The sequence below is a fragment of the Sturnus vulgaris genome, chromosome 10 (genome assembly GCF_052056855.1).
Source record: "Sturnus vulgaris isolate bStuVul1 chromosome 10, bStuVul1.hap1, whole genome shotgun sequence".
In the NCBI taxonomy this organism is placed as follows: Eukaryota; Metazoa; Chordata; class Aves; order Passeriformes; family Sturnidae; genus Sturnus; species Sturnus vulgaris.
In genome coordinates, this window is record NC_142252.1 from 1,184,236 (window position 1) to 1,205,223 (window position 20,988).

At 44.1% G+C, this 20,988-nt stretch overlaps 1 protein-coding gene across 4 annotated transcripts in view; it reads left to right on the forward strand.

The window, feature by feature from the left end:
* Positions 1–16,146: 16,146 nt before the first annotated feature.
* The window catches only part of PER2 (period circadian regulator 2), a 46,194-nt gene continuing 41,352 nt past the window's right edge, over positions 16,147–20,988 (forward strand). For all 4 annotated transcript variants that reach the window (XM_088170508.1, XM_014870271.2, XM_014870269.2 and 1 more), the window contains exon 1: positions 16,147–16,207. The gene's annotated coding sequence lies outside the window, so the exon portion shown is untranslated. The remainder of the gene's footprint in view (positions 16,208–20,988) is intronic.

The following is a 20,988-nucleotide window of genomic DNA, read 5'->3' on the forward strand; positions in this document are numbered from 1 at the left end:
ACATCATTATTTTTGTAAATGAAACATCCTCCCTCCCCCAACGACAAACGTGGTAAAATATTGCTCACATTAGGTTTATCAGCATCACTGAGAGATTAGAAATTAGCACCTCCTACTCAAGAGCGGGACTTAAAAACATGCTTTGTCTGTTGCAAAAATACATTCTGAGGGGGAAGCACCAACTGTCTAGAGGTTAAAGTTTTATTTGACAACTCCTATTCTTTTTCCCTTCCCCTTTCCAAGGGAAGTGCTTATATATGTAGACAGGCATTTGCCATTTGGGTGAGATGCTCTCCTTCCAAGTGTGAAAGGGATGAAACAGCCACTATCTACTGTGAGCAACCTTTAGTTTGTTTTGCAGCATAAAAAGTCCTCTAAGTGGCAATATATGAACTCTCATTACAAACTTGTTATGCTCATTGCAGGAAATGAGTTCACAGCCAGCTAATTAGTATTTTCCTTAATGACTTGTGCTTGAGTCTTCACACAGAAGAGCAGCCTCTGGAGGTGTTTGTGTGATCAATTCAGCTCTGTAATATCTCTCACTCAGCCTGCAGTGAGGAGCAAGGCACGCCCTGCTCTGGAAGTGACTTCAACGTATGCCTAAACATACAGGGAATTTCTATTTTCTGTTTAACAGAACAAAAACTCCCTCATTTGTTCCTTGCTAGATCCAGGCCTGGCACGGGATCTGTGCCATGTTTTAATTCAGAAGAGGAAAATCCTTTCCTTTGAATGATAAAAGAATTAGGGAGAAAAGGACGGCTGGGGCTGCCTGGTCTGATGTCCTGCTTGAAGCAGGGCTGCCTTTGAGGTTGGAGCAGGTTGCATGGGTTTTGTCTTGATGAGGCTTAAAAATCTCCAAGGCCCATGGCTCTACAACAAATTCTGTCATTGGGTATGTTCAATGCCCTACCAAGGCTGATAAAAGTGCAGGAAACACCTTTCTAAGTGCATGTGGTTTATGGTGTTGCCTTTTTGTTCTGTTGTGCACTGATCTGATTTGAATCAAATTCAGACCTAGTGGAACTAAGTGCAACCCCCCATTTTTTCAGAGAACTTCCACTGACATCAAGAAATCTTCTTTTTCTTGTTGCCATTGGACTAAGGCAGATGTGATCATGTCTGAAGACATCAGTGCATTCTCTCCCCTGTGTGTGTGTGTGTGAAGCCTGATTCTCTGACACTGAAACTGGAATAGGCATAGAATCAGATTCAGGACATCTGCTGAAGTCTTGTTCTATATTGTCTGAGGTCAGTGACAAAATCTTGACTGGCTACTAAGTTACTAAACAGGCACCAAAGAAAGAAGAGGATTTACTGAGATTACTCCTTCTCCTCACAAGTATCCTGATGGAATGGCAGTGCAAAATAAAAACCTTTCTTCTACCTCTTTCCTTGTAATTCTTCAAGCTTTACTTCCTGTAATGGGAATAATCAGAAATAAGTTTTCAGTTGCCCTTTTAAAAGCCCAAACTCCAGACCAAATCTCTAATTGCATTCTTTGAAAGGCCACACAGTGGTGTTAAGCTCCGTAGTAACACACTCAGAAAGGACCTGAAAGTCTGTGCTGGAAACAGCATCTCTCACCTCATAGACTCAGCTGTACTGAGCGAGGAGCTGTGATTTGTGCCTCTACAGAAAACAATCCATTTGCACCTTATTGGAACTATCTGGAGAGGAAAAAATAATGTGGAGACCAGGACATTTCTTAAAGTGCTTTACCTGGAGGTCAGTGGAATTTCATTTATAAATGATAAAATGCATGTATTTTGAAGCTGAAATTGTGATGACTTACAAAGTTTGATATTACTGTACTTTTCTGTGAACAGTGATTTTTTTGAAGTGGTGAACATATTTTCCAAGAATATCGTAGACATTTGTAACATGTATGTTTGTGCCAATAAATCTTGTTTTAAGAAGTCCGAGTTTGTATCATTCTGTTCCAAATACACACAGTTTAAGGACAGTTAAACAGCTTCAGCGTTCATTCTCTCTCTGTGTTAGGTACTAGAGACTTCTAGAAATGAAGATTTTCTAATTCACACTGAGTTTTTACATGTTCAGTGTAATAGAAAAGGAAAAAAAAGCACTTCTGTTGTATAAACAGTAATGAACCCTGTACAAAAATATACAAAAATTAACAAATGGTGAATAGGAGCAGATGAGAAAATGTATTTAGTGCATTTGACCAGATCCTCAATTCTCTTAATGGTTAACATGTGTTTTCCTGTTAATGGGGCATGGTGAACTTGGGGAACTCAATGCTATGAAACACTGATAGTTCACCAATTTGGTGTACATTGGGCAGATTTTAGAAGAAGAAAGAAGGATTTTCAGCGAGGGGAATACAGGCTCTATTGCAGGGGCCTCTCCTGCCTTAACTTGAAGCAGCTGGTGCTGCCACTTGTGTGATGGATTAAAGGGGCAACTGTTGCCATGGTTATTCCTAATGAGCAATTAAGCCCTTTGAAGGGACAAGGGTTGGAAGCCGCTTTTCTCCCCTTCCTAGTGCCTACAGCTGAATTTTAAATTGCATAAGCATCACAGTAACTCCCAGGTAGCTCCACACCTTCAATGCATTGGGGTATTATTCAACAACTTCTCTAATTTTGTTGCAAACTATCTCAGAACACATAAAAGGCACATTATTGTCTCTCCCCACCCCAAATCCAGGTAATGTCAAGATGCCTTTTTAAATGAAGGTTCTTTATTAGCAAAACTATAGATTTGTCCTTGGTAACCCAGTGTACCTGGCAACCAACTGGGGACACTTTTGAGTCTAAAAGGAGACAAAGCAATCACTGATTTCATACATTGCACATTCTGGTCTATGTGAAATAGCAAATAAGGATGAAGTGAGAGAGTGAATTATGTTGACTGCTGCATGTGAACATGATATTAAAGAACACAGGAACTGATCAAAGCCGAGGTGAGGCTTATTAAGAGAGCACAATGGGCTGATGCTCCACTACACTCTTAAAGCAAGGTTGTGTAATTAACTCAGTTTTATTGGAAAAAAATCCCAATTTCTGACTTTTGATCTTACACAGAATTTTCTAGCAAATGATAAAACCAAGTGAAAATGAAGTTATGTCTAAAATTTTGGAAATATTTAGATGGATATGGAAGAATCAGGAGGATTATATGAAAAATCTTTCATTCTGGTCAGATAGATTTGCATAATTCATGGCAGTTCAGGAAACAGACAGAACTGCTTCCTAAGGAGGATAAGGATGATGATGATGATTATTATGTGGGGTGAGGAGTTCTTGGGACATGCAGATGCTTTGGAAAGTCAATACAAGACAGTTCAAAGACAAAACAATCCTTGAAGTGACCGCCTGTACTCCTTGCTTTGTAAGGTAAGTGAATGAATGAGTGCTTGTAAGTGTTCCTGACAGTTTTAAAACTTTAAAAAAAATGTCTCACATGACTAAAGACGTCAAAACTGCAGTCTGAGAAGAAAAGCTGGTAAACTGCTCGAGTTCCATATGAAAGAGAGCAAGGCAGTGGTCACTACTGCAGAGCCAAGGCAGCTATTTTTTGCTTTCCCAGGAGTTTCTAATCTAAGGGAACATAACCTTGTAGCACTGCCTGTGGTTGGGCAGCTATCATCAAGAGCTCTTGCCACGCCATGGTAACCATAAACAGTACATTTTACTGGGGGAAATTCCTGGCACTGAGTTATTGCGCTTTTAAGGCAATATTTAGAACGATTCTGCAGAAATGATATCCTTGTCTCCTCCCTTATGATCTAAACAGTGTAATTAGAATTTAACAGCTGTTGGCTGACTGCTTTATAAAGGCAAGTCAAGCCTGGTATTTCTACATCCTGTTGGCCAGAACGCAGATTTACTCTGTAGAATGTAGTCAGTGGGTTTGATAATTTGACTTCTAGTACTTATCTAATGGCTAGCAGGTTGTTCTTTTTGCTAGAAAATGTACAATACAACATCAAGTTATTTACACTTTCCCTTACTCAGCCTAGAAAACACCTGCTCCACAGTCCAGTTACAGCAGGAGCAGGAAAGGCTCCCCAAACACCATCCAGGGCATGCTCCTGTGATATAATCTGTAGTAATCCGTATAGAGAGTGCACTGAAAAAGCTGCCTAGATCAGAGGTGTTGCCAGCACTATACAGCCCTGCACCAATCCAGGTTTTGTTAAACTTCCTTTCTAATGATCCAACAAAGGTACAGAAAAGAGAAAACCAAAACTTCTCACTAGTCTGAGTCAAACAATCAGGGAGACAAGGAGGAATTCCTTTTCTCAGATCAGACTGTCCAGTGAGTCAGGTCAGTTTTGAATAGGATGCAGAAATGAAGCATCTGAGACGATCATGCCCAAGGAACACTGGGGTTAATAGTGATTGAGGATCTGGGAATGTAAACCAGTAATTACAAGGCACACATTGCCTTGGCAAAGAATACTTTAATTTCCTTTTAATGTCTCACTCTGAAGATACCTACAAGTCCCAGTGACAAAGTTCAATTGTTTTATCACCAGGAACTGTCTGGATTAGTTTTGCCATCCTTTTACTTGCTTATCAGGCATCATTTCATAACCACACACTTTTGGCGTGCTTCAGTCCTCTAGAAAGCTCGATCTGAGCTTCATTTCTGAGCTGGCTCAAAACCTCTTTTTATTGCTCTGCTTACAATCTGGACACTATGTATAGTTGTTACTCTTCTGTTGGCTGTTTTTCTTCAGTTTGACTGCCCATGTCCTCCTTAGGCATCCTGACAGTCCATCCATGCACATTTGCCAGTTCCATCTCTTCTGACCATTGCAGTTCTCAGTTCTCTGCTCCAAGTAAAGGTTTGCCAAATGCTGTACATGGTGGCACAAATATTTTGGTGTCTGTGTTGAAGAAACCTGAAATATCTTACTACCAAGCTAGAATTTCTCACAACTGCCTTTTACCCTCCAATGCCCATGGCAGTCATCCTAATCATCCTGTTACACCTGCTGGGTTTTTAAATCTATTTTCTTACCTCTACAGTTTAGGACCAACAAAATTATCATTGTAGAATCAATAGCAAGCAATATCCTCAGCAACGAATTTGATCCAAATTCTCCTGCCTCTATCATCAAAACAAATCCTATTGATACATCCAGTGCCCAGCCAGATGGCAGCCAGGTGACCTGAGGCATTGCCTATCAATGACCTAACAGTTTCACTTCAGTCTTTAGTTTTACTCCAAAGTCTCACAGTTTGTGTGACTTTTTCTCCCCCCAGAGGTTTTATATACCAAAAGTAAAATTTCCATACTGCACTCACCAGCTGAGGCATTTCTTGACTACTCAGGCATCTCTGTTCTCTTTGAATGCCTGTTGAAAATACTATTATTTTGGGATGCCTAGGGCTGGCAGCTAGATGGAAAAAAAAGGCTTTGTTAAGGAGGAAAGGCATCTTTGGACAGCTGTAGGCACAAGTATCCTCAAGGTCTGTCTTTACCACAGACAAAGAGCCAGCCCACATCTTCTTCAGCTGAGCCTAGAATTTGAAACTGGATGGAGAGCTTGGCTCTATAAGCACTGGTGCTGTGCCCATTGTGGGCTTCCCTTGCCTATATGTAGATTTATCAGCTCTCATCTAGGATATTGAAGTGTCTTCTGATGCCATTAACACATGGTATTCCTGTGTCCGGACTTGATTAAAAATGGCCTTTGGGCAGATCATTAATACACATTTAAGTGCAGTCTGAACTATTCTTCAGCCTTGTACAACACATCATGGTGTGAGCCTGGAAAAGAGAGGAAGCAAAAGGCACATAATCATTAGAAAGGACCTCTTGGCCCAGACATAAGTGAGGAGTCAAAATTCAATCCACTCAAACTAGCAATTTCTACTCCTGATTGTTTTCTCTTTGCAGTCCTCAGCACAACCTCTGGGAGCTTTCTTTAGAGATTTGCAGAACCACCTCAACCCCTCAAAATACACTGACAAGGTTGGGCACATCACTATGTATCTGCAATGCCAGAAAGCAGATTGTCTTTTAAACTTTCTTTTCTCACAGATAAATAAGTACATATTTAAAAAGAAATGTTTCTTTTAAAATGTGGATTTTAAAATAAAATGGAAAGTTTTTTCTTTTGGAAAATTCCCAGAGAACAAAAAGCCCTATGTTTTTCGGTTTCAGCTGTCCAGCAGTGCAGCCACCTGCCTGCTGCAGCTCCCTGAAGTGACTCTGCTGGTGCCAGGAGGCATCCAGAGAGCAGAGCCACGACCACCCCATGGTGCCCAGCCTGGCAATGTCAAACAGGGGCAGTCGGTGCAGGCAGCACTGCACTGTGACAGCAGGGGCACTGTCAGTCACTGCTCACTGCTCTAGTGAATTTATTTCACAAATGATGCCAACATAGGCTGAGAGGGTCAGACTCAATCTTGAGAGCCAAATAAATTTGGTCACAATTTGTCTGTATGGGATTAGACTGCACTGTCCACCCCTTGGGTTAGCCATTCTGCTGTAACTGGCATTCCTTTTAATAGTTTTTCAGAACTCTTTTTCATCTCTTGTATATCAGTTTTTTTGCCGAGGCTTTGAACTTCTCAAGTGTTTTCAAACTTAACTGCATTTTTCTTTCTGGGTTTGTCATTGTCTCATTCTTCCTCTCTGTTTCATCCCACCTGTTCTCTGTTTCATGGTCCTGAACGAAATATTGTTCTCCCTCTTGTCTACAATAGCTATTACTTCTCAAGTACGTTCATTAACTCTTAAATTCCAACCTTTCTCTATGGAAAAAAAGTAATCAGATTATTTGTGTTTAGCTACAAAAGTTGCACACTTTGCCTAAGCCAGCTTTGCATTATCCTGATGCTTCCAGGGCTGCTTCCTACACATTGACATTCTCTGTTTTGGCATTGCTGAGGCTGACTGATCACATTGCCTTGTTTGTCATTAATGGAATCGTTCAAGTCTTGTTTAAAAACAAGTATAAAATATAAATGCACCTTGGTCTTCAAATGAAAGGCTGTGAGTTTCTTGTGTGTTTTAGGCCTGTCCTGTGCTCTTGCAGGCATCAGAAAACTCTGCATCAACAGGAGAAATACCTGTTGATCTCCAAAGTCACGATCCAACGTGAAGCATGTTGCCTGCAGCTGTACAAAGGCTCTCTGTGTCATGTGCTGCATGGGAATGACCTCACCAGCTGAATGGAGCTACTGAACCAGTTATGGATGCAATCTGACAGTCACAGAACAAACATGACTCACTTAAGAACATTCCCTACCTTCCTTTTTAATAACTGGTTTCTCCAAAGTCAGAGAAGTAGAACTGAAGGGAGAACAAAGAGTTCTCCAGTGAGCTCTGCACAGTGTTCTCACACACCCCTTGCTGCACTGCAGGAGCACGTTCGAAAACAGAGCTCCACAACAATTCCATCTTCTCTAGAGGTGTCCCAGCTCTCACACTGTAATGTCTTCCAGCAGCAGATACGGGCATGCCAATATTAACAATAGCAACGCCATTACTAATAGTTATTAATTAATTACAATTACCATACTAGGTGTTCTCCTATTGTTTCAGTTTGATTGTAGTGGACTGATACTACAGGATTTCCATGGCATCCCAAACTGGAAACAATGGAATACATTCACTTCAGTGGCAGTGGCTGTGCTTGGATGGGCTCAGTGCAATTTTGAAGCATATTTTGTTAATAGGCACCCTATGCAATTCATTGTACTAATTCATTGTACTGTAATTCAACATGTGGCTGGGAAAAACTTCATCCAAATAGATTTGGCTTCTATAACTGACATTTGACATTAACTCAGTGTGAATTGCAAGATTCTCCATCTCACTATTTGAGGTGTGGTGTAAGGGCCTCATGATGTGGGAAGTGCCACATCTCTGGTCTAGGGCACTGATTTGTATTTCTGAGGGACCTGCATCCAAGTTCTAACGATCAAGTTTTTAGTGAGGTTATAGCTTATAGATAGGGGCATAATGTGCTTTAATTGCATTTTAGAACTTGAGGAAATCTTTTCTCAGTAGTCAGTATATGACAAGAAAAGTTGATTCATTGTTTATTAGGTTACAGTGAAATCTAAAATCTGTCATTTTAAAAACACCCCCTTTTTTGTTTGCTTTCTGAAGTGCCTTGAAGAGTAGGACAGCACCCTCTCTGACTAGGCCAAAGGCTGAAGTTGATTAACCCAATCTTCAAATACAAGCTGTAAAGTTTAGTCAAAACACCTGTTGCTTTTAACCCTCCTCTTAAAGTGAGTTAGATAACCCTTGATAGGGAATTTCAGGTAGGACTACAGGGAAACCAGCACAGTGAAGGTGTAGAGTCGTTCTGCAGAGGAAACTTCTCCCTTTTCTAGCAGCCCCAGGAGTGGGGGAACACATAGGGAAACACTTCAGCAAACTTTAGGGCACCAGGAAGGAGCTTGGGGGGCAGCAAGGACTGCAAGTGGAGCCCAGTCTGCCCACACTGCTGTGTGCTCCCAGCTGGAGCTAGGCTCAGTGATTCAGGGTTCCTGGGTGGGCTTTCCACCCACTGAGCTCTGTGCCTGTCCATGGAGTGCCACCACTTAAAGCTGGCTTGAATATGCCTTCACATGCTTGCCACTACAATGCAGGTGTAGTCTAAGGCTGCCCCAAGTCTTCCTTGCTCTGTTCACTTCAAAAAGACCAAGAATTCTATCAGTGCATGAGAGGAATCAGTCTCCTAACTGAACACCGCTTTCTTCAGCATTAAATGAAGGCAGCAAAAGCTACCGGCACTGTTACCAACAGCAGCTGGTTGGTAATGCACAGCAGGAGAGCAGAGCTGGGGGAACAAAATGATAACTGTAAATTAGCCATATTGATAAAAGGTAGGAAAGGTGGCTGGATGTTTTTTAGACCCACTAGAAAGAAAGACTCATTGAGTTCTCTATCCAGACCCAAAGAAACCATGAGCCCTACAGCATTTTTATATCTCACAGCTCAGCTTCTTTGACAAGGTAAGATTTCTTTCATCTTTTTGTTTTGTTCTAGCTACTCAATTTTTCTCAAATATAGTTCCTTTGCTTTCCTGTAGCACAGCCTTTCCTCTAAGGAACAACAGTTAGCTAATATTAGGATTACTAATTCCTGCTTTCTTTTTATGTCCTTTAACCATTCTCATTTAAGAAATGTAAGGGTTTGCTTTGTTTTGTGTTTTGGGTTTTCTTCTATTCACTGGCTCAAACTACTAGTTTAATTCTTTTTTATTATGAAGTTATACAACAGAAGCATTGAATTCCAGAGTTCTTCTACTGCTAATGAAGTACGACATGTTACAAGTGCATAGAATATGTCTCATTATTGTAATGAGTACTAAAATAGTGGGTTTCTGTGTAAAAAAACCTCATGTGATTGTTTTCATTTTGTCTGCTTGTTTACCTCTCCCTATTCACATGGTAAGTTTAAATTTATTGGCTCTTGATAGATAGGAAGAAATCCCAAGAATATTCCAGCCACATAATTTTCAAGAAATTTTGCACTTAGGAAATAAGGTAGTTAAGGATTTTCTCCCTAGAGCTGCATTTAGTAAAGGACTGTAGTTAAGCTCATACCAATTAAATACCAGATAATCCACAAAGATGGGAAAGATTTCTGCCCTCTTTGGTTTAGTTACTCTCTCGAGAAAATTGCCAAAACTGTTTATATCAAAGGGATTTTTCCAAACATACTTTTTATCCATCCTTCAGATTCTATGTTTCAATGACAGTGTGCAAAGTGAGCTGCCCTTTCACTTTTCCTTGTAATTGATTAGAATTGAACCAAAAGAATTTCTGATTGCTTATCAGAAGCTTCTATTTATTGCCACCATCTGTAAAACTTTGTTTACTGAAGTCTCTCGAATTGACTTAGTACAAGGGACTTCTGCAATGCCTGATTGTTAAAATCCCTGCTTTGTTTTCAGTAGTGTGGCCAGGTACATCAGGTTTTCTTCCTGAAGCAAACTCAGCCAGTTACTAAACACTCTCTCCTGAAAACTAACCCAAGCTTCCGCTGGCTTTAGCAGCAGCAAGGAACAGTTCAAAACAGCTCAAGTGTGAACTGAAGCCGGAAAATTAATTGACACAGAGGAGTAATGGGAAACTCAATCTGAAAATGAAGTGGTTTTAATTAAGAGACACTCTCCAGAATTATACAGAAAGACACTCTTTCCCATTTAAAACCGGGCTCTTCCTTCCTCAACAAGTACAAATCACCGGTCTATAATTAGTACTGCTAGTGGAAGCAATGGCTGAGTGTCTGGCTGGAGTTGGACCTGTGACTGTGACAGGGAGGGCAGTCGGTGTCATGGAACAGATTCTAGCTAGTTTGCCACTTAGCATCCAGTTTCTTACAAATGTTTCTGTTACAATCTGTAAATGTTATCATATTTGTTAAAAATGAAGAAAACAGTCAGGAAGAAGAGTGCCTCGATTCCCAGTAGCAGAGAGCAGCAGCATGACTCCCTTGCACAGTGATTGTCAGTTTACCTGTGAATGAGTCCAGCTCCAATCCCATGCCAAGACCTAATCCAACATTTTATGTAATGATTATTTAATGAAAATTGCATAAATGCCCACTGGTGGGGAAGTCAGTAGCCAGGTGTTGTCTCCCTACCCTTGCTCTGTCTTTAAAAGAAGGTATGTCTTTCACTGTTACTGTAAGAGATTGGTAACATCCACTCTGCAGCAGTGAGCCCAGAAGCAGATCATAAATGTGATGGAGGGCAGTGAACTGGTCAGCAAGTGCAGTTTAAATCACTCTAAAGAGTGTGCATTGGGAACCAGCTGGGATGCAAGGGTTGGAATACACTGTGGACAGGACCAGCACCATGTCATTCATAGGCCTGGATGCTCAGGTGTCTGTTGAGGAATTTGTGTGTCTCAAGAGCACCTGATTAATATGGGCACATTTCATCCAGAAAGGAGCGTGCCTCAGGTATCAAAAGCTATAGAAATACTTTCTGCTGTCTCATTGCCTTTAAAAGAGCTTTCTAATGCCCTGTCCATGCCATACCTGGATGTGGGAATGTACTTTCTCACCAAGGAATCAGATTCAGCAGCCTACAGGCAGGGAACAAACTGAACTGTCTCACTGAGGGGGCAAGAAAGTAGCAGAATGGTAAAAGGAACACTCAACACCACATAGCCATGAGTACTTGGTGGCAGTGGTGCCACTCCTTGATGAAAGTGAAATGTTAGATCAGCTCAGAAATGCTGTGGAAGCTGTCTTTGGCATAAATGTCTGGATGGTTTTGAATGGTAAAGCCCATCCTGACGCAATCACTTTCTTTCGGGGCAGAGGAGGATGTATAAGTCCAACACAGTAGGCAGGAATGAGGATGCACTTTCCTGCTTGGCATCTCTTATTACCTCTCTTATGCTAATCTAATGACATGCAAATTTCATTTTAAGTGCCTAACTCTGTAATTTGGTGTTCCTTTTGGTCTTGGATCCTCTCTCCAGCTCAAAATATGTTCTTTGATCCTGTTTTGGTTTGGCTTTTGTGCTCCCACAGCTGTGATGTAATCCAACCAAAAACTTCTTTCACGGGATATTTTCAGTCAAATTGGTTTCTTAACCTGACTAACAGTACAGTTGCATAACCACTGATTTTTAACTCAGAGGAGGTGGTAGGACTGTTCCTTTTGGTGGATGTGTAAGGTCTTTGATCACCTTAGGTAGACTGTGAAATCACAAACTATCACTCTATGAGTTGTGCAGGAAGCTTTAAACCCCTTTTCAGCATTGTGAATTCAATTTCAAGCTCTCTTCATTCAGTCTTCTGTGAGGCTGACTGCAGAAAATGAGTTGCTAATACACACTAAACAGCAGGATCTCAGACCTGGAGTGCTCTGTCTTATTTGCTTCTAAAATCATGCTCGTGGGCTTGGGAATAAGCACATGGAGGTACAGTAGGGAGATACACTCCTTCCATTTGTATTCTTCTAAAATAACAATTCAGGGCTCCTTCACATGTCACTTTTTAAGATATTTGGAACATAAAATTACACTGCAATTGCTAACAGAAACTAAGTTTAATAGGAATGGTTAGAAAACAGTAAGAATAGGGACAGACTGAAAAACTAAATTTCCCAGAAGTTAGCGAAGGTCTTCTCTCTGGCAGACTTGTGCAAAGGACTTTTGAACTGCAGCACATTTCAGGAAATTGCTGCTTGAGTTGAAGTTCTTTATCGTGTTTTTTACATTCCTTTACACTTTAATCAAAGCATTTTCAAAACTATATGATATTGCTGACTATTTGTTACAGTTTGTTCCTGCACTCTCCAATGCTTTTAGAAAAGCCTGTCCATATATTTACTGGTAATGAGGAAAGTGGGTTTTTTCCTTTCCTCCTCCTTTGTCTGTACAGAGAGTAAGAGTGACGACTTTTGCTCATTAGCAAAAAAAGCCTTTCCGGATCTTTGCAAGAATCAATGACTGTCAGCGTCACTGTAAACGGTGAGTAATTAGATCTAGGAAATGAAGAATTAGACGTGGGCTCCAGCTGTAAAGTATTGATTTTTTTTTTTTTTTTTTTTTTGTAATAAAATACAGTTCCATCAATGCTGTGGAGTATCTTGGAACAGGCGACTTCTACAAGTGGATAGGGAAGCACAGTTATTCAAAGAGAGGAGCCTTATTTCCTTAGCAAATCTAAGTAAGCAGTTCTCAGGTAGTTTTTCAGGTGGTCTCAAATTATGATTTTTCCTTTTTGAAAGCCTTGATTTTTTTTTTTTCCCCTTTAAAAATGTAGATGCTGTCAATACATTGCTGCTTATCAGAACTGACTGAATTGCTTCAGTTAAGCAAAAACTCTACTTTTTATTCATTCTGGGAAAAGGTTTGGCATTTGCGTGTGTGGCTAAAAATCTACTGATCGAAGTGTGGGAAGCAGCAGGATTCCATTAAAAAGGCCCACGCAGAGCAGCATTTTCCTGGCGAGGCCGCACGAGGGAGCCGGGCAGCGTTCGAAGCTGTGCCCCAGCTCAGCAGGGCAGGGCAGCCGTGGGCACCGCCAGTGATGCCTTAAGGCTTAGCTTTCATATTCTCCACATTCTGTCATGCGTTAGTGTGTGACTCTGAACTTCATAGAAAGTCTTAGCAAGTTCTCCTCACAGCTCAGGCACACAAAACAATCCTTTTCCAGCCCCAGAACCAAGGACACCACTGCAGCTTCAGCCCCAAAAAGTGCAAACAGCAGAGAAGTGAGGAGAGAATCTGGGAGGATGGGGCTGCAGAACCTGGAGCTGGAATTGGACCAAAACTTATAAAAGTGTGAAAATTCCTGACCCAGGGTCCATCTCGGGTGGAGCCACAGCCAGGCTCTTGTACTGCCCAAGGTGTATCCTTTGAAAGCCTTTTAATAAATCCCCACTTTATTCCTTTAACACTATCTAGTCTCTTTAGGCATCACCAGTGTGGGACTGGTGTGTGAGGCACACACACAGAAAGGGTAAATTATAGGAATAATTTGTTCTTGCCATGCTCCAAGAGTTACAACTGAACACACACTCACACAAAATAAACAAAGCTGGGAAACAAACCACAACCATTTAAATCCTTTTCTTACAGTCTATGTTCTTTAGAACCATTTGTGTGTGCATATACACTTTACTTCTGCTACTATAAAAACTCTTGTTATAGCTGCTTACCAGACAATGTGACCTTAAAAACAAACATGTAGAACCCGTAAAATTTTGCAACAACTTTATTCTGCCTAGTTCCTTAGTAGATGAGCCATTGAATCAATAGCAATATTTACTCCTTTAGAAGCCCCATGCCTGCACTCTTGTTATTTCAATTGGAGGTGTCTGGGATAATTTGTATCTACACACATGCTTTGTCGTGTGCCAATTTCCTAGAAGCTGCAGAATTTGGACTGAAATTGTTCAAGGTGCATAATCACATTTTGAGTAACATAGCTTACCCTGGTTTTTGGTACATTAAATATAAAGCTGTAACTACTAAAAGGTGGTATGAATAGAACTTAAAAATTATTCCCATAAGCTTGACTGAAACAACTGGTTAAATAAGCAGAACTCAAGCAATGCCTCTGGTTGTCAGGGTGGGAAAGGCATTTGCTATTTGTGGTGGTGGTGGCTCTTCTGCCAGGACTGGCGTGCCCTGCTGCAGTGGGGAACGTGTGTCCTGGAAACTCATTTAGCTCTAACACAGTGCCATGGTTTGCCATCCTTCTCATGTTAGTAATCTGATGGGGTGGGGGACAGTGTGGATCTCAAGGTTTTGCTTTGGTTGAAGAGCCTTGGTTTAAGTCTGTGGTAAGAGACCACAGCCCTTAGCACGCAGGCAGAGATGGATAATTTTGGCATGTAACACAAAAAACAACTTCCCATGGAAACCAAGAATATTATTCTATATCCCTTTAAGCCTAAAGCAGAGAACTTACAAAAAGACGATTAAATTCTGGATGTGAAGGCCTACCAGTGAAGAGTTGACCAAACTACACAAAGACTAATTAGGATTACTGTTAAAATTAGACTCCTCAGACGAGTGCAAACTAAGAATGGTATCCTGGTAAGCTGACTTGTGCATTGCAACAAATCCAGTAGCAGAATCTGGTCCTAATGCTTCCGCCACCCACCCCCTCTCCTCTCCAGCAGTTAAATACTCCACAGTCCTTTACTCAGAGGCTGTTTCTGTAACAGTCAGAGCATAAATATCTGTGTACCTAATGGACTTATCCTTAACACCACAGTGAGGGAGGGAAGTGGCATTAACCTCATTTTGCAGATAAACAGTGGAAGCCCTGGTGGCTCTGTCCTGTGCTTCATCCTATGGAGCAACTGCCTGTATGCAGTGAGTGTAAAATGCTGTCAGCATTGTAAAATGCTGTGGCATTGGCACATTCTCTGCTCCCTCTTTGCAAAGCCATGGTAGAGACAGAGGAAGCTCTGAATATGGATAAAGTAACATTAATTTCTCAGCTACTGCTTGCTCTGCTTATCCTTGGAAGGTGTGGAGACTGGACCAGAGCTGAAGTGCTTAGCATTGGGTTATTGGGTTATCTCACTGAACTGCAGCAACTCAGAGCTCGGGTTCTCTCAGCAGTGCAGGATGGATGGTGCAGGGGGCCGAGCCAAAACCTGTGTGACCGATGTACAAGAGTTTATTAAATTCTTTGTTACTGTAAGATGGGAAACGTCAGTGGTCTCTGAATATTGTGCTTGAACAAAAGGGGGAAATATTATTTTAATAAATATGAAAAACTTCTTTAAACAGTTGGAATGGAAAACAACCGTATAATAACGTGTTACCGTATGGGGAACTATTGTTCCCTAGAACAGTACATACGTTTAAAAATTCGGAAATCCTTAGTTTAATCATTGTCATAGTAATTCAGACTGATGCTGCCGGCCGGTGCGGGAGAAAACTGAAGCCCTGCGCTCTCTTGTGCTGCCCTTTGCTTTGTGACCCGGCGCCTCCTGAACAATACGCTGGGGCAGTTTCGAAACTTCAGGGCGTGCACCCAGCGCGGGCGGTAGCAGCAGGAAACGGGATAGGGGCGCTGGTGCCTTATGTAAGCGATGCGAGCGGCGGCAGGGTGATCGCGGCGGGCTGCGGTGCCGGCTGCGCGGGCGCTGTCCGGGAGCGGGGCCGCGCCGCCGCCCTCACGGCCCCGGGGCCGCGCCGCGCTCAGGGGCCCGGACAGGCCCGGCGCGCGCCCCCGGCACCGGCGCTCTCTGCCCGCGCGCGCGCGCGCGCGACACGTCACGCGCGGCTCCGAGCGGGCGGGGGCGGAGCCGCTCTCCCTGGGGGCATCACGTGACCGCTGCCCCCCCACACCAATCCATCCTGGCCGGCCCTGCCGTCCCGTAGCGGTGGTGGCGGCGGGCGGGGGGCGCGGACGGCGGCGAACGGAGCCGCCGCGGTTTCGGCGGGAGGCGGCTCGGAGGCCGGCGGTGAGTGCGCCGCGCTGGCGGCGGCGCGGGGGAGGGGAGGGGCGGGCCGGCGGCGGGGCAGGCTCGGGAGGCGGCCGCGGCGGTCGGTGGAAACATGGTGCCACACGTGAGGCTTATGTAAAGTGAGCGGCGGCCCGCGCGGCCAATGGGAGCGGCGCGCGCCCCGCCCCCGCCCGCGCGTCCCGCTGGCGTCACGCGGCCGCGGCCAATGGGAGCGCGGGCGGGGCGGGCGCGCGGCGGCCGGTCACGTTTCTGCCCGTATGAAGCCCGAGCCCGGACGCGCCGGGCCGGCGGGACGCGCCGTGCGCGGTGAGTGGGGGCCCGCAGGGCGCGCTCCCCGTGGCCAGAAGGGGCCGGGGGGCCCGTGGGGAGCGGCGGGAGGGGGCGGCCGGCGGCGGCCGCGGGGGGCACGGGGGCTCTCTCTCCTCCCCCGCCCGCCGGGCCGAGGTTACGTAACCCTCGCGCCGGGGCTCTCCCGTTGCCGGGACGATGGGCGCGCGGGTCGCTGCTGTGCCGCGGGGTCTGTCCCGCTGCCGGCCCCGGCCCGCTGGGGAGGGGGCGCGTGGGGCTCTCTCTGAAGGGCGGCGGTGACACACCCCTCCCGCTGCCCGTGAAACCGCAACCAGGGAAGCGGCGGCCGGCTGTGAGTCGCTGCCCGGGGCGGGGTGCGGGGCTGAGTGCGGCACGGCCCCCGCCCGCCTTGCACTGGGAGAGCGTCCGGCACTGGGGGTACGGGCTCACCCACCGCCAGCGGGGCTGGGATGGGAGCTGGGCTCTCCGGGGGGCCGGGCTGGGACGCAGAGGGGGCGGCGCTGGCCCCGGCCCGGAGCGGAGGCGGCGGGCGGTGGGCACCGGTGGCGACGGGGCCGGACTCGGTTCCCCGGCTGGCCGTGGGCTGCGGCCACGTCTGTGCGCCCGCGGCAGCGCCGGGGTGCGGAGCGGGGAAAGCCGGCGCTGAGCACGCGTGTCCCGGCGTGCTGAGCGGGGTCCCACTGGACGGGCGGGATGCTCCGCGGAAGGAACCGTGTGGTGTGAGTAGTGTTAACAGAGTCTCAGCGCCGCCGAGATGCGTGAGCTACAGGTAGAATGGGCAACAGGTGCGGTCCGCTTGTTTTTTGCGTTGCCTGTAGTTGTAAGGACACTCTGTTCCTTGAGACGGTGTGGTTGTGCTGCTGTTCACAATAGGTGCATACAATTACATGCATGATTACAAAACGCTTTATGTAAGTGGTTTTATGCAAATAGATGAGCAGCATGGTAACAGTCAAGCTGATGCTTTACATTTGACTTTTCGTAATAGGGGAGGATAAGGGACAGCATTTGTCTGTGCACCGTAGGAGCCTAAAAAGATCTCCCAGGAGGTCGGTATGAGGTCTCAGGTACTTGGGAAACTACAGTGCTTCACAAGTGGATTCCGTGAAAAAGTGACTTGGCTGAGACAGTGTATTGATTCTGATCAGAGAAACAGAATCATTAAGCATAGAAAAGACCTCTGAGATCCTTAAGTAAAACTGTTTTATCCGTATGTCCAATCTAAATCTACCCTCTTGCAGTTTCAAACCATTGCCTCTCATCCTGTCACTGCATGCTCTGATAAGAGCTTTCTCTAAAGCTCACATCTTTCTTTTCCAAATGCAAGACTCTGAGATGTGTTGTCTTGGATGCTCAAGATTGAATAGCTATCACGAGTGAAGGGAAAGAAGTGGAAATTCTCTAATGACTCCAGCAGTAAGAGTATCTCTCAAGTTAAAAGTAGAGTAAAAACTCGATTAGAATGGTGAGAAACCCTTCCAAGTTGCCGGTATTGTTTCAGCCATAATTGATTGGTGTTAGGGAGAGTGCCCACATTGTTGCACTGTCACATCAAGTTCCTTCTAGCTTATGCTTGTACGTGTTTGAGTGCTTTTGTGATGTTTCTGTTTTGCCTTTGTGTCTGAGACTTGCATTGTTTCTGTAGGGTGAGGAAGTTTCACTGGAGGGTTGGACTGTGTCCTAGCTCCATGCAAAGCTAGATGTTAGTCTTGTGGTGACACCATTGTCCTGAGGTGTGGAGTCCTGATTCTGGACTGTCGAGGTTGCTTGCCTCACTAGTAGCACATAGAGGAAGAGAGATAGCCTTTGGCCTGGAGTAGGAGAAAAAAAATAATACCCTTCATGTTTTGGTGAGGTTTTGGCCATTTCAAGTGTGTATTTCAAGGTAGAAGGAATATACTTTAGTTGGGTGTCATAAATATCAAACACTGCAATGAAAGAACATGGTCTGTCCTGTAAAGAAGTGGCTTGGCTTGATGTAGTTTAGAAGGCAAAGGCATGTCTTCAGATTTGGCAAGTTTGTTGGTTTCATTTATTCAAAGACTGCATGGTTTTGCTGGAATTTTTGTTCATTTTTCCATTGGTGGGACGTGTTATAGACTTCCTATATTTGTTTTAGCAAATGAATTCTGTCGGTGAAAATCTAAGTCATCTTGGTTTTTATAATTCGCTGTTACTCATTTTGGATTTCCACAGAGAGGCATTAAAGAAGCAGCATATTCTTGGCATAACACCTTCTCTGCTTTTTCTTCCTCCAGTCATAAGATTAAAGTATGTAACAACACAGTTACTTGATAAACTTACTTTAGCCTCTCCCTGAACAATGCATTGTAACACTAATGAGCTTTTTTAGTAAACTGAGATGTTGATGGAGTTCAGTCTCAAAGTATGAGAATAGAGTGAAGTGGGGAAAGTGATTGGCAGTAGAATTCTGGATGTTTCTTCTACTTCAGACGTTTATTATGACCAGGAAGTGTTTGGCTTAGATACAGACTGTTAAACAGTTTTCTTTTTCCTGGGTTCTTGCCACACCCTTTTTTCTCTAACATCTTTACAGTATTAGGATGTGCTTTACTGCAGAAAATCGTTTTTTCAGCTCTCAAAGAATAAGGAAATGAGCTAGTTACCATGGGATGAGGTATATTCATTGTGGTTTAAAAGCAAGATTACCAGTAGCCAGTAGAACAAGTAAATTATCACTGGTCTAGATCAGCTGTAGTGTTTTCCATAGGGTTGCTATGGTTGGCCTATGTTAACAGGAACGTCATGTTCTTAGCCAGGCCTTGTGCAATAGCTGGCATGAGTGTCCCGTAGACACTATATTATAACATTACCACATCGTAATTACTAGGTAATCAGGTGTTTCTGAAAAGGAATTTTTGTCTTCAGTTTTGATCGCATGGCCTAGAATTCCTCTATAAGGGCAGTGAATTATTGAGATTTTCAACTGGATTGTCTTACTGCATTCATACTTTCCACATTCAGTTATATCCCTGTAGTGCAAGTTTTAAACTGCTTAAATATTCGTTATGTTAACTTAGCTTGTCAGGCACTGAACAGCAAAGGAGTCAGTTTATACCTGTGTTATTCTCTGTGATATTGTTGTATTAGTAAAAGGAGCTTTTACTTGTTCTTTTGGTTATGGATGAAGTTGGATGCAGAAAGTGTTGGTCTTGAAAGTAATGCTGCTGCTGCTGTATTGTGTCCCGTGTAAAAAGTGTCTGTGCAGTTTCCTGCTTTAACTGCTGCCTTAAACTTAACCCCTGCTGTGGGGTCAGACTGGAACATTGTTGGTTGGTGCTGGTTCGCATAGACTCTTTTTAAGTAGAACTGACTTTTTAAAAGTAGAACCAAAGCTATGTTGCCTTTGCTAGTGGAGCTCTGCCTTCTGACACTTAGAGCTTTGTGAGGGGATGAGGATGTTTCTTTTTAGGCTTGTTTCTGTGAAGTATGTTTAAAGGACATGGGGAAAAGAGAAGGTAGCAGTCAAAGCCACACTTCGGAGGGTGATAGTTTTGCTATCTGTTGCTGGCATTTCTTGTGGCCACAGGCTGCTTTTGTGAAACAGCATGGCAGAGAAGACCAGCATGCAGGAGGGTCGGGTGATGTGTCTGCAGAGGCAGGGGAGATGTTTGCAGTGGCTCTGAGCAGTCGTGTCGTGCTGCCGGGAGCCAGCAGCCATGTGTAGTAGGCAGGCACCGAACACATGGGGCTCCACATGCCTGGGTGTCCATGCCGAGATGTGACGCTCTGCTAAGTGGCTTAGCACATCACCAGGCACGCTTGTGCAGCCTGCTCGTACACTGCCTGCCAGCAGTGCCGGGCTGTGGGCAGCCTTCTGTGCCTCTGGTTTGTATTTCTAGGGTTGCCTTCAAGTGGAGATGGGTGTTGTCTGAGTGCCTGTGCTGGGCTTGCACCACTTACTTGGTCCTCTCTCCCTCTTGAGGAGTTACCAAGGGATGGCAGCAATATACTGAATTTCATGTGAGTTGCCCAGGCAGTGCTTCTAAAGTGTGTCTTTTTCCTGCTTATTATATGAAAGGGAGGTTATGAGAATTTTTGTGCGTGAAAGCTTTTTAAAGCTGAAGTTTTTGTACAGGTGTTCTCAGCTACTGGTGATCTGCTGCTGAAGTAGTGTGTGATAGTCATAGAGGAGCCTTATGAGTTCTCTGGTGTTTTTTGGTAGTTGATTTAGACAACTTTCCTAGTAGAGCATAATCAGAAGTGAGGCTAAATTTACCCTCCTCAACATACATAACCGTAGAATATAGTTTTCATTTTTGCTTGATTTTTCTCCCAATAGAAAGGAAAACTTTATTGAGGATGCTGAAGGGGTAGTGACTCAATATGCTGTTTATATCAGTGGACTGAAATACACAGAAAGCATTTCTTGGGGCAAGAGAACGAGGAGATTCTGCAGATGGTGTGAGCAGGCTTCAGAAGTTCAGTACAAGCAGTACCAGTGTTGATCCTGACAGGATTTGATGCTGGGAAAGAAACCTCATCTGTATGCCAAAATATCTGGGAAAGACTTTAGTTTTGCTTCCACCTGTTTTTGAATATACCATGGTAATTCTTAACACTTGATTTTTCTTACAGGTAGAATAGTTGGAGATGGGCAGAGATTTCCTTGTATCGATGGCCTTTTAAAAGTAGAACTGACTTTTAAAAAGTAGAACCAAAGCTACATTGCCTTTCTAGCATCCTGTCCTGAAACAGAGGCAATTCACTGTTAAATAACATCTGCAATTTATTGTAACTGAAGCTTAGGGAGACAA